We start from the raw sequence: 8,854 nt of genomic DNA, 5'->3' as shown, positions 1-8,854 counted from the left end.
TATTCCTGTTCTTATATTTTCATTTATAAATTCATTTGTTATAATTTGATCTAGGGATGTTGAACTTTCCTTAGTTATTCGCGTTGGTTTATTGATTAGTGGAATATAGCTATTTTGAAAAATGGTGTTAAAAAAGTTTTTAATATATATATTATTTTCATAATCTAATATATTGAGATTGATATCACCAATAAAATATACAGCTTTATTCATAGACGATTTATTTTTAATTATTTTTTTAATGTGGTTTTCAAATACCTTAATGCTTCCTGAAGGCGGTCTGTATAAACCATGAATGACGATATTTTTTGAGGTTTTGTTAATAATTTCAATACATAACGATTCGTAATTGTGAGTAGTTGAACTTAAATTTGGTTTAACTTTGAATAATATTGAGTTTTTTATGTATATACACAAACCCCCACCTTCCTTATTAGATGCTCTAACTTGATGAATTACTTTATAATTAGGTAATTGAAAATTAGAATTGTTTTCAATGTTTTTATCTTTACACCATGTCTCACTTAGACAAATTATTTGAAATTTAATGCCAATTTTATATAAAAGTTGTTTTAATGACTCAAAATTTTTTTGAATACTTCTAATATTAATATGAAGCATTGAAAAATAGTTATCCTCCATTCCATTAGCAATTTTTTTAGAATTTGGGTCATAATATAAAGGGTTAATATTTTTAATTATTTCATCATTATTATAAAAATTAATATCAGGATCCGAATAGTTGTTTAATAGTATTGACTTTTTTGATACAAATGAATTAAAATTTATGTTTGTTAAAACAGTTTTATCAGCCATTTTAAATCAGAAATAACTTAAAGCAATATTAAAATTCAAAAAGTAATATAAAAACGTAAGAAAATCATTTATCATTATTTTTTTTTTTTATAAATTCTCTAACAATAAGCTTATCGTATATAACAACGGAATACTTACCATTTATCCTGTGCAATTTGCTTTCTTCAAGAAGTTTCTTTCTTATTGTGGAAGTTTCCAGCGAAAAATCCTCGTTGGTATAAATTCCGGATCCTTTCAGTTTATTGGCATTTTTTAGGATTTTTACTTTGCCTTTATGGTTAAGTAACTTAATTACAATTGTTCTTGGATTTTTTTTTTCAATAATGCCAGTTCTATGCGCTCTTTCTATGATTACCCCATTTACGTTGAGATTATTTTCAAAAATGTTTATTATTATTTTTTCCGTATCATCCCAACTTTCGTTGTCATTTTCTTTAACTCCTTCAATTCGAAGATTATTTCGCCTTTGTTGATCTTCCAGCTGTCTAAATTTATTTTTTTCATTCTCACCTATATTTGCATTCGATGACTTTTTTTTTTCCAACTCGTTCATTTTTTTGTCATTGCAATCTTGATAAAACGTTAGACTTTCCTCAATGTCTTTTTGTGTTTTTTCAAACTTTATCAACTGCTTGTTAGTTTTATTTAGATCAGCATTTCGGTTTACGTTATCTTTTTTTAACATTTCACAAGTTTCCTTTAATGTACTAATTTCTTTCAGCAATCCATCGATTCGATCATTAGTCAGTTTTAGAAATGCTTAGAGAATTTATTGCGTGTTTTGTTATTACGATACTCAGAATCTTTTTGAGACATGACTGAAAATCTCCAGTAATAATACATTTAATTACTTATTTATGTTCCAGCAGTGTAGAGGTTAAGCTGACAAAATCGTATTGTATTTGTTTATACGATTTTCCTACATCACAGAATTCGCTGAAATTTGGCACAAATGTGTATAGATAGAAGTTAGGAAAAACTGAACTTTTTCAAAAAATTTTTATCTCTTGAAGAATTACATCAACTTAAAGTTTGTTAGATTCCGACTGAAAAATGAGGAGGGAAAAGTGCCGGAAACGTATCCGTTTACTATTTCCCTTACAAGGCTAAAATTTGTTACCAAAGGAATTTGAATCCTGTTTAATCCAAAAATTAACAAAGTATAGTTTATTTTAAGATCTACAAAACACACTAACTAATGATAATAAAAAAGAACATTTAAACTTTTGATTTTAATTTTCTTTAAAATTAGACATATATCTACTTTACGAACCAATTTTGTTTTGGCCTTATGTTTTGCTGAGGAGTTATTGATGTTTTGGTTTTTCAGTTTTTCTGAAGAAATTAAAAAAAAAATAAGTGAGTAAATTCATTTTGATATTGAACTAAATACAATTATATTTGTTTTTAATCTAATTTTGAGTCAGTTAATTAAAAAAAAAAAAAGTATGTGTTTTATGCGATTTAAATTTTTACAAAGTTACTACAAAATATTGTTAAATATTTTGTGAACTTATAAATTTGTTATTTTCATTACATAGCAGTTATGTCATTTGCATTATTTTTTTCATTACATAATAGTTATGTCATTAAATTAAACAACATTATATAATCTTTTTTTTTTATTGATTGTTTTATTGTAAAATAGTGATTCTCTCATCAATAAAATAAGTAATAAAATGATATATAATGATAATAAATAAAATAATAAAGTGTACATAAAAATATCAAATTAATATTATCTTGTTAAATTATATAACTAAATATAATTATATTTAGTTATAATCTACTTTCACCCTAATTTTTGGTTTAAGTGTTTAGATTATAATTTCTCATTATAGTTTTATATGGATAACAAAATCAATTGTTCGTTTGTAAATGATAATGGAGCTTGCTATAAACAATCCTATACCCAAGTAAAAAATTGACAAGAAATGGTCATAAATTACTTGTAAAGCGAACAAACTTGAAAGAAGAACAAATTACTAGTATATGCGCACATCATCGTGATATGTTAATAGTGAGATATAAGAGTAATCAGAAAAGTTGCTGTAATCCATTTATGACTCACAAAAAAGTGTGTAGAGGTTAAGGTTTATATATTCATGTTTTAATGGGTAATACCATTCCTAATAAGTTGTTTATAAGTTTTTTGTTATAGGATTTGTTTATTGTTTTATATTAATAGTATAATTAATGTTATAGTATTTGAGTAATATAGTTACATTTTCTTTTCAGCATCTCTACATGTGATTATAATGCACACTGTATTACAAGCAGAAACCGTAGGTTTAAATCTTATACCTCGAAAAAAGTTGTGTCCAACCTGTCGAAGTAAAGTTATGAAACATTATTATGATATATTATTATGAAACAAAAAGTATGAGTGAAAATAATGATAAAGATTTTGATATTGTTAGTGAAACATCCATTCAAAATAAAAAAGAGGGTGTAAATACACTTTTTACAGCTACTGGATTATCTCCTATTAAGGTCAAAGGATTGCATAAATCAGGTAAAATCAGAGAAAGTAAACGAAAATTGACAGCATTTTTGATTGAATTGAATTTTTGGTTGAATTTTGAAAATTGACAGAAAATTGGAGCCACTTCTTTCAATATATATTAGAAGAAAGTTTTGAAGAACAAGTTTCGGTAATGAGTATATGGAAAAGGTAAACTTGTTTGATAACATGATGGTATTGTTAACTAATAAAATTGCAAAGTCTACAGCAAGATCTAAAAAAAATGTAACAAACTATGTAGCTCGAACTGCACATAAGTTATGATTAGAAAAAGGTGTTTTAGCTTTGCCTAATCCTAAATTAGGAAAAGCTCTTCCTGATGTAACAGTTTAACTGGTCAAATCTTTTTATGAAGATGATGAATAAAGCGGTATAATGCCTGGTAAAAAGGACTATGCTAGCATAAAGAAATATGTTCACATGCAAAAATATTTGCTCTTATGTAATTTAAAGTTATGATTAGAACTGTTTGTTGCTTTCGAAACCATGAATCCAGAAATAAAAATTAGGTTTTCAAGGTTTTGCACATTGCGACCAAAATGGTGTATTACTGCTGGTGGTTCTGAACGCATTCAGCATGCGTCTGTGCTATTCATCAGAATTTAAAACTGCTTTTACATCCTCTTGGTATGTGACATGACTAATAAAGACTGTATGGTGCGTAAATCTGAAAGATGCCTAGCAATTTTGAATGCATTGGTTGAAAAAGTTTATAATTTTATTGGAGAGTTTGAAGATGACAGATAGGTCAAACTTAACACATAAGAGTCAATGTCTGAATACACTGAACTATCATGCAAAAAACTGACAAAACTTACACGACACTCATATTTAACTAAGAGTCAAGCATCATCATAGCTGAGATCATGAAAAGAAGATATAAATGAGTTAACAGCATTATTTTTGGGTGATTTTTTAGAAAACTATAAATTTGTAGTTCAGGATGAAGTACAAAGCTTTCATTGGACAAATTTACAATATGCACTTGGGCATTTCCAAAAATTCACGCACGGAACATAGCATCTGTAACACTAATTATTTTGAAAATAATGCAATTTGTAATCACCGACTTACTTTAATTTAAATGACATCTATCTATATATTAACTATACAATGTATGGTAGCTATGGATTGCTTCGTTATAGAATAAATCAATTTTTTAACAGAGTCACGCACGGAACAGAAAAATGCAAAAAATAAAAATTTTTTAAATGAATCCTATTTTCTCTGAAAATGTATTAGTGACGAGTGTTTTGTTTTTTATAGGTGATTATACAAGCATTTTTAAAGATTATTACAAATTTACAGCATTCTACAATGTATCTTTGCTGCACAATAGTAGTTAAAACCAAAATCACGCACAGACAAAAAAAAGTAACAAACGGAAAATGAAAACATTAGTCATTTTTGAATTGTATTTTTGGAAATAAATCGATTGCAACAATCATAAATAACATATATATCAATACTAATTATTTAAATACACGTTTAATTAAAAATCAATACTTTAATGCATTATATTAAAGATGAATAATGTATTATATAGTTAATATATTATATTAAAGATGAAAAAGATATAATATCACATTTTTAACAATAAGTTTAGTTGTAACACTTTCGCTCGAGAATAATGTGCCCATTGTTATCAATGTTTGGTTGCGGTACTAACGGTTTTAACTCACACAAGTCATGCCAGGAGAGGTCGTCTACAGATGGGCATATAAAAATGAGTTCAAGCTCTACCAACAGAACGTAATTCTACAAAGACAAATACATGGGGATGTAGTATTAAATTTGTACCTTTTTAGATAGAGATGATTTTGAGCAGCCGTGGCGCAGTGGTTACAGTTCTGGTTCAGAACCCAGAAGTCCCGGGTTCGATCCCGGCTCTAGCCCAATAAGCGACATTGGTAAGGAAGGAGGCGTGAACTTCTAGTTAAATGCTCTCCCGCGGTGCTCCGTGATAAGACCGTAAGGACTTCTGGGAGCACCTAAAAAATTAAAAAAAAAAAAAAAAAAAAAAAAAAGATGATACCGCGTTTTTCAATCATGAAGATGATGAGTTATTAACAATTTTTACTAATTCTGATTGGTTACAAATTGCCATAAAAGCACTATCAATATTAAAAAGAAAAGAGTGGTGGCGACGAATACCCTTTACTTTAAACTTATCTTTGAGAAGGGTCTCATCGATCTCATTTTGGTTTGCGGTAATACAATCATTTGTAATCGAGATGATCTGAAAAAATGAAAATTTAATAATCAAAAGTTTCATATCTACAACTTTCATTTTGAGATTTTTTTCTAAATAATGACTGGCAATGCTCACAAAATCATCTAAACTGCGACAAAATCGTTTTCCAGATTTTAATGTTGTCCAAACCATTCTTTTTATTTCTCCACCTATGCCATCAAATGTTCCCTTTCCGTGTGATGTTGCAAAAAATGAGCAACAAATCTCAACAAGATCAGATGATAATTTGTACAAGTTATTCATGGCTGTCACGACATAAGAGTTTTTTAATTGTGATGAAGGACCATCAGTGAAAAAGTGTAATTTACAAATATTATGATAACGACTTAATAATTCTTTAATAATGAACAAAGACGGCATGTTTATCATGAAGTAAACAATCGGATACAATGACATAGGAATGTGTATTGTTCTTACTCCAAATTGCAGCAGTGAATGCTGTTAGTTGCTGATGAACCCAGTAAGCAGATTGAATTTCACTTCGCTCCATTATTGTGTAATTTTCACTGAAATCTGATTTTAGAAGAATTAAAGAAATAGATGAATAGTTAGTTTATAAATATAACAAAAATTTTAATACAAAATTATTAAATTTTGTTATCGTACTACAAATAAAATTATGATTTTACTTACTTGTATAATTAATTCATTTTCTGACATAAACGAAAATATGCACTCTGTTGTCGCTTTATATACACATGACGTATATAATCTGAAAATTGCTGAAGCAGTAATACGCACCCCTCTAACAAAGATGTTAGTGGTTGTTCAATTTTATGCGCATTTTCTGAGGATCATTGGTCAAAATCAAAGAGCGGTTTGTTGGAATCGTCGTCAAGTTAGTCTATTACATTAAAACATATTCATTAAACTTTAACAACCCACAGTTCGCTTTACATTCCATAAACATGCAGGATTGGTTGTTTTGATTACACACAGATTTGTATACTATGTCTGAAATAATATTAAATTTTTTTTGAAGGCCACTCTTTTACAACTTGAAATTTTCATGGTATATGCAAAGGCAAATATCGTGGGGAAGATCGTTTACTAGCTTGACATAGAATGGCCGCAGATCGCAAAACTCAGATTTCCCCACTTTTAAATTAATATGGTCATTTTTAAAAAGTGAATATACTTCTCCTATGGTAATGAACATGTGACGAATTTGTTTCTGAAAGAAAACAAAAACCGTTTACAAAAACTGAAAACCTTATTAAATAAAATGTGATTCCAATATATAAACGATGTTTCATACCTTCTCTTTTTTTTCTTATTAATAGCAACATCTTTACGCCCTGAAGTCTTTCTACTGATATCTTCTCGCAAATAAAAATAAAGAACTTTGCAAATACCATCGTCCAAACCGGCGTAGTCAGGGCCTGATTCTGAAATATCAGAAAGTAGTATGTTTTCACCTTTACAAACTTCTTTTAAAAGGTACATTCCTTTGTTTGAATCGGCAGGTAATGCTTAATTAACTTTTTTAAGTGCCTTTCCAAAACTATGCGGAGATAAAAAAAGTTGTTCAACATCAGATGTAGATTAGTTCATCTCTCGCTTTCGCTTCTTTCTTTCGCAATTTTTTCGGTGCTCTTCCTTCTTTTCCTTTTCGCTCATGTTAGCTCTTTTATTTTTCATTCGATTAGTTTCTGCAATCTGATATTCTGAATTTTTCTTTCTAAAATTTTTCTGAACTATTGAATGCTTAACTTTGTTCAAATTTTTTTAAGCCACTGTTTTCAATGCTTAACTTTGTTAAAATTCTTTTAAGCCACTGTTTTCAATCTAACTAAATTATACTCAAGCTAATTAATTAACAAATATGCAATTTAAACGTTATATGAATATTTTTCTAAATAACTTGATTTTTTAAATCACACGCGGAAATTCAAAAACCGTTCACTTTGGCATAAAATTTAAGATAACTCAAAGATACTTAATTGCAATTTATGATAATAAAATATTAAAATACATCATTATCTTTAAGAATCAAAACAATCTGAGCCATGAAATCTACTTTAAATATTATAATCACATGTAATAACATTTTTTTGTTTTTTGTCTTTAAAAATTTATTTATTTATTGCAAAGTTTGAATAATTAAAACATGAAGAAACACTTGTCTTCTATAATTTTTCTTTTTAGATAATCAAAATATTACCTATCTTTTTTTGAAATCCATCTTCCAAATTAAAAAAATATTCGTTTTGAAATTTTATATTTTTTGACTCACTGGAATGGAAATGCCCACTTCATCCTGTGATTATTTATTTCAAAAAAGAAGATTTTCTCAATCACAAATCTTATTGTATTGTTTCAATTACCTGCACTTTTTTTTAAAAATAGAGGATATTTCAACTATTCTAATTCGAAATAAAGCTAATCTATTTATTAGGGTGATGAAAAATCAAATTTGTTACTCACAGATAATTAATCAATTACAGTCAACACAAAATAAAAAATCATTTACAAATGAAGTGATTTCTATATGTAAAACTCTTGGTTTAAACTTCTTTCAATACATGATAGAAGGCAAAAAAATTAAATTTACACTATCACAGGAAGAACTGCAAGCTGAGATTATTGCAATATTAAAAGAATCGTTCCAGCTATGGACTTTAAAAGAACAGAGAGAAACATTTAAAACTTTGATGGAGGTGAATATTTCTAAAATAGAACTAACCGTCTAGTTATTAGCATTAAAAAGGCTAATGATTGACGTAATTTAACTATAAACTGTAATACTTACTTTACCTGTAATTTTATTACTGGATGTTTTAAAGAAAATATATATATTTGTAAAAAAAAAAAAAAAGATGATATGATGCATGATGTGAACATGGTGTATAAAGTTATCGATGTTATCAGCAATGATATTAAAACAAATCTATAAAAAATATTGAATACTATTCTGATGGGTGTGAAGGTCAATATAAGAATTATAAAAATATTTTGAATCTTTGTTTCCATCTTGAAGATTTTGGTCTTTCTGTTAAATGAAACTTTTTGCAACTAGTTACGGTAAGCAGCCTTATGATGGGATAGGTGGTACAGTCAAACATTTAGCAACACTAGCAAGCTTGCAAAGTGATATAGGTAATCATATTTTATCTCCACAAGCAATGTACAAATATTGTAATGAAAACATTGAAGGTGTATATTTTATTTATATATCTTCAGAAAATTTAACTTTGGTGAGAAACACTCTTAAGGAATGATTGGATACTGCAAATGCCATACCTGGAACACGTAGTTAC

Source organism: Hydra vulgaris, chromosome 03 (genome assembly GCF_038396675.1).
Source record: "Hydra vulgaris chromosome 03, alternate assembly HydraT2T_AEP".
Classification (NCBI taxonomy): domain Eukaryota; kingdom Metazoa; phylum Cnidaria; class Hydrozoa; order Anthoathecata; family Hydridae; genus Hydra; species Hydra vulgaris.
Note: the sequence above shows the minus strand (reverse complement) of the source record.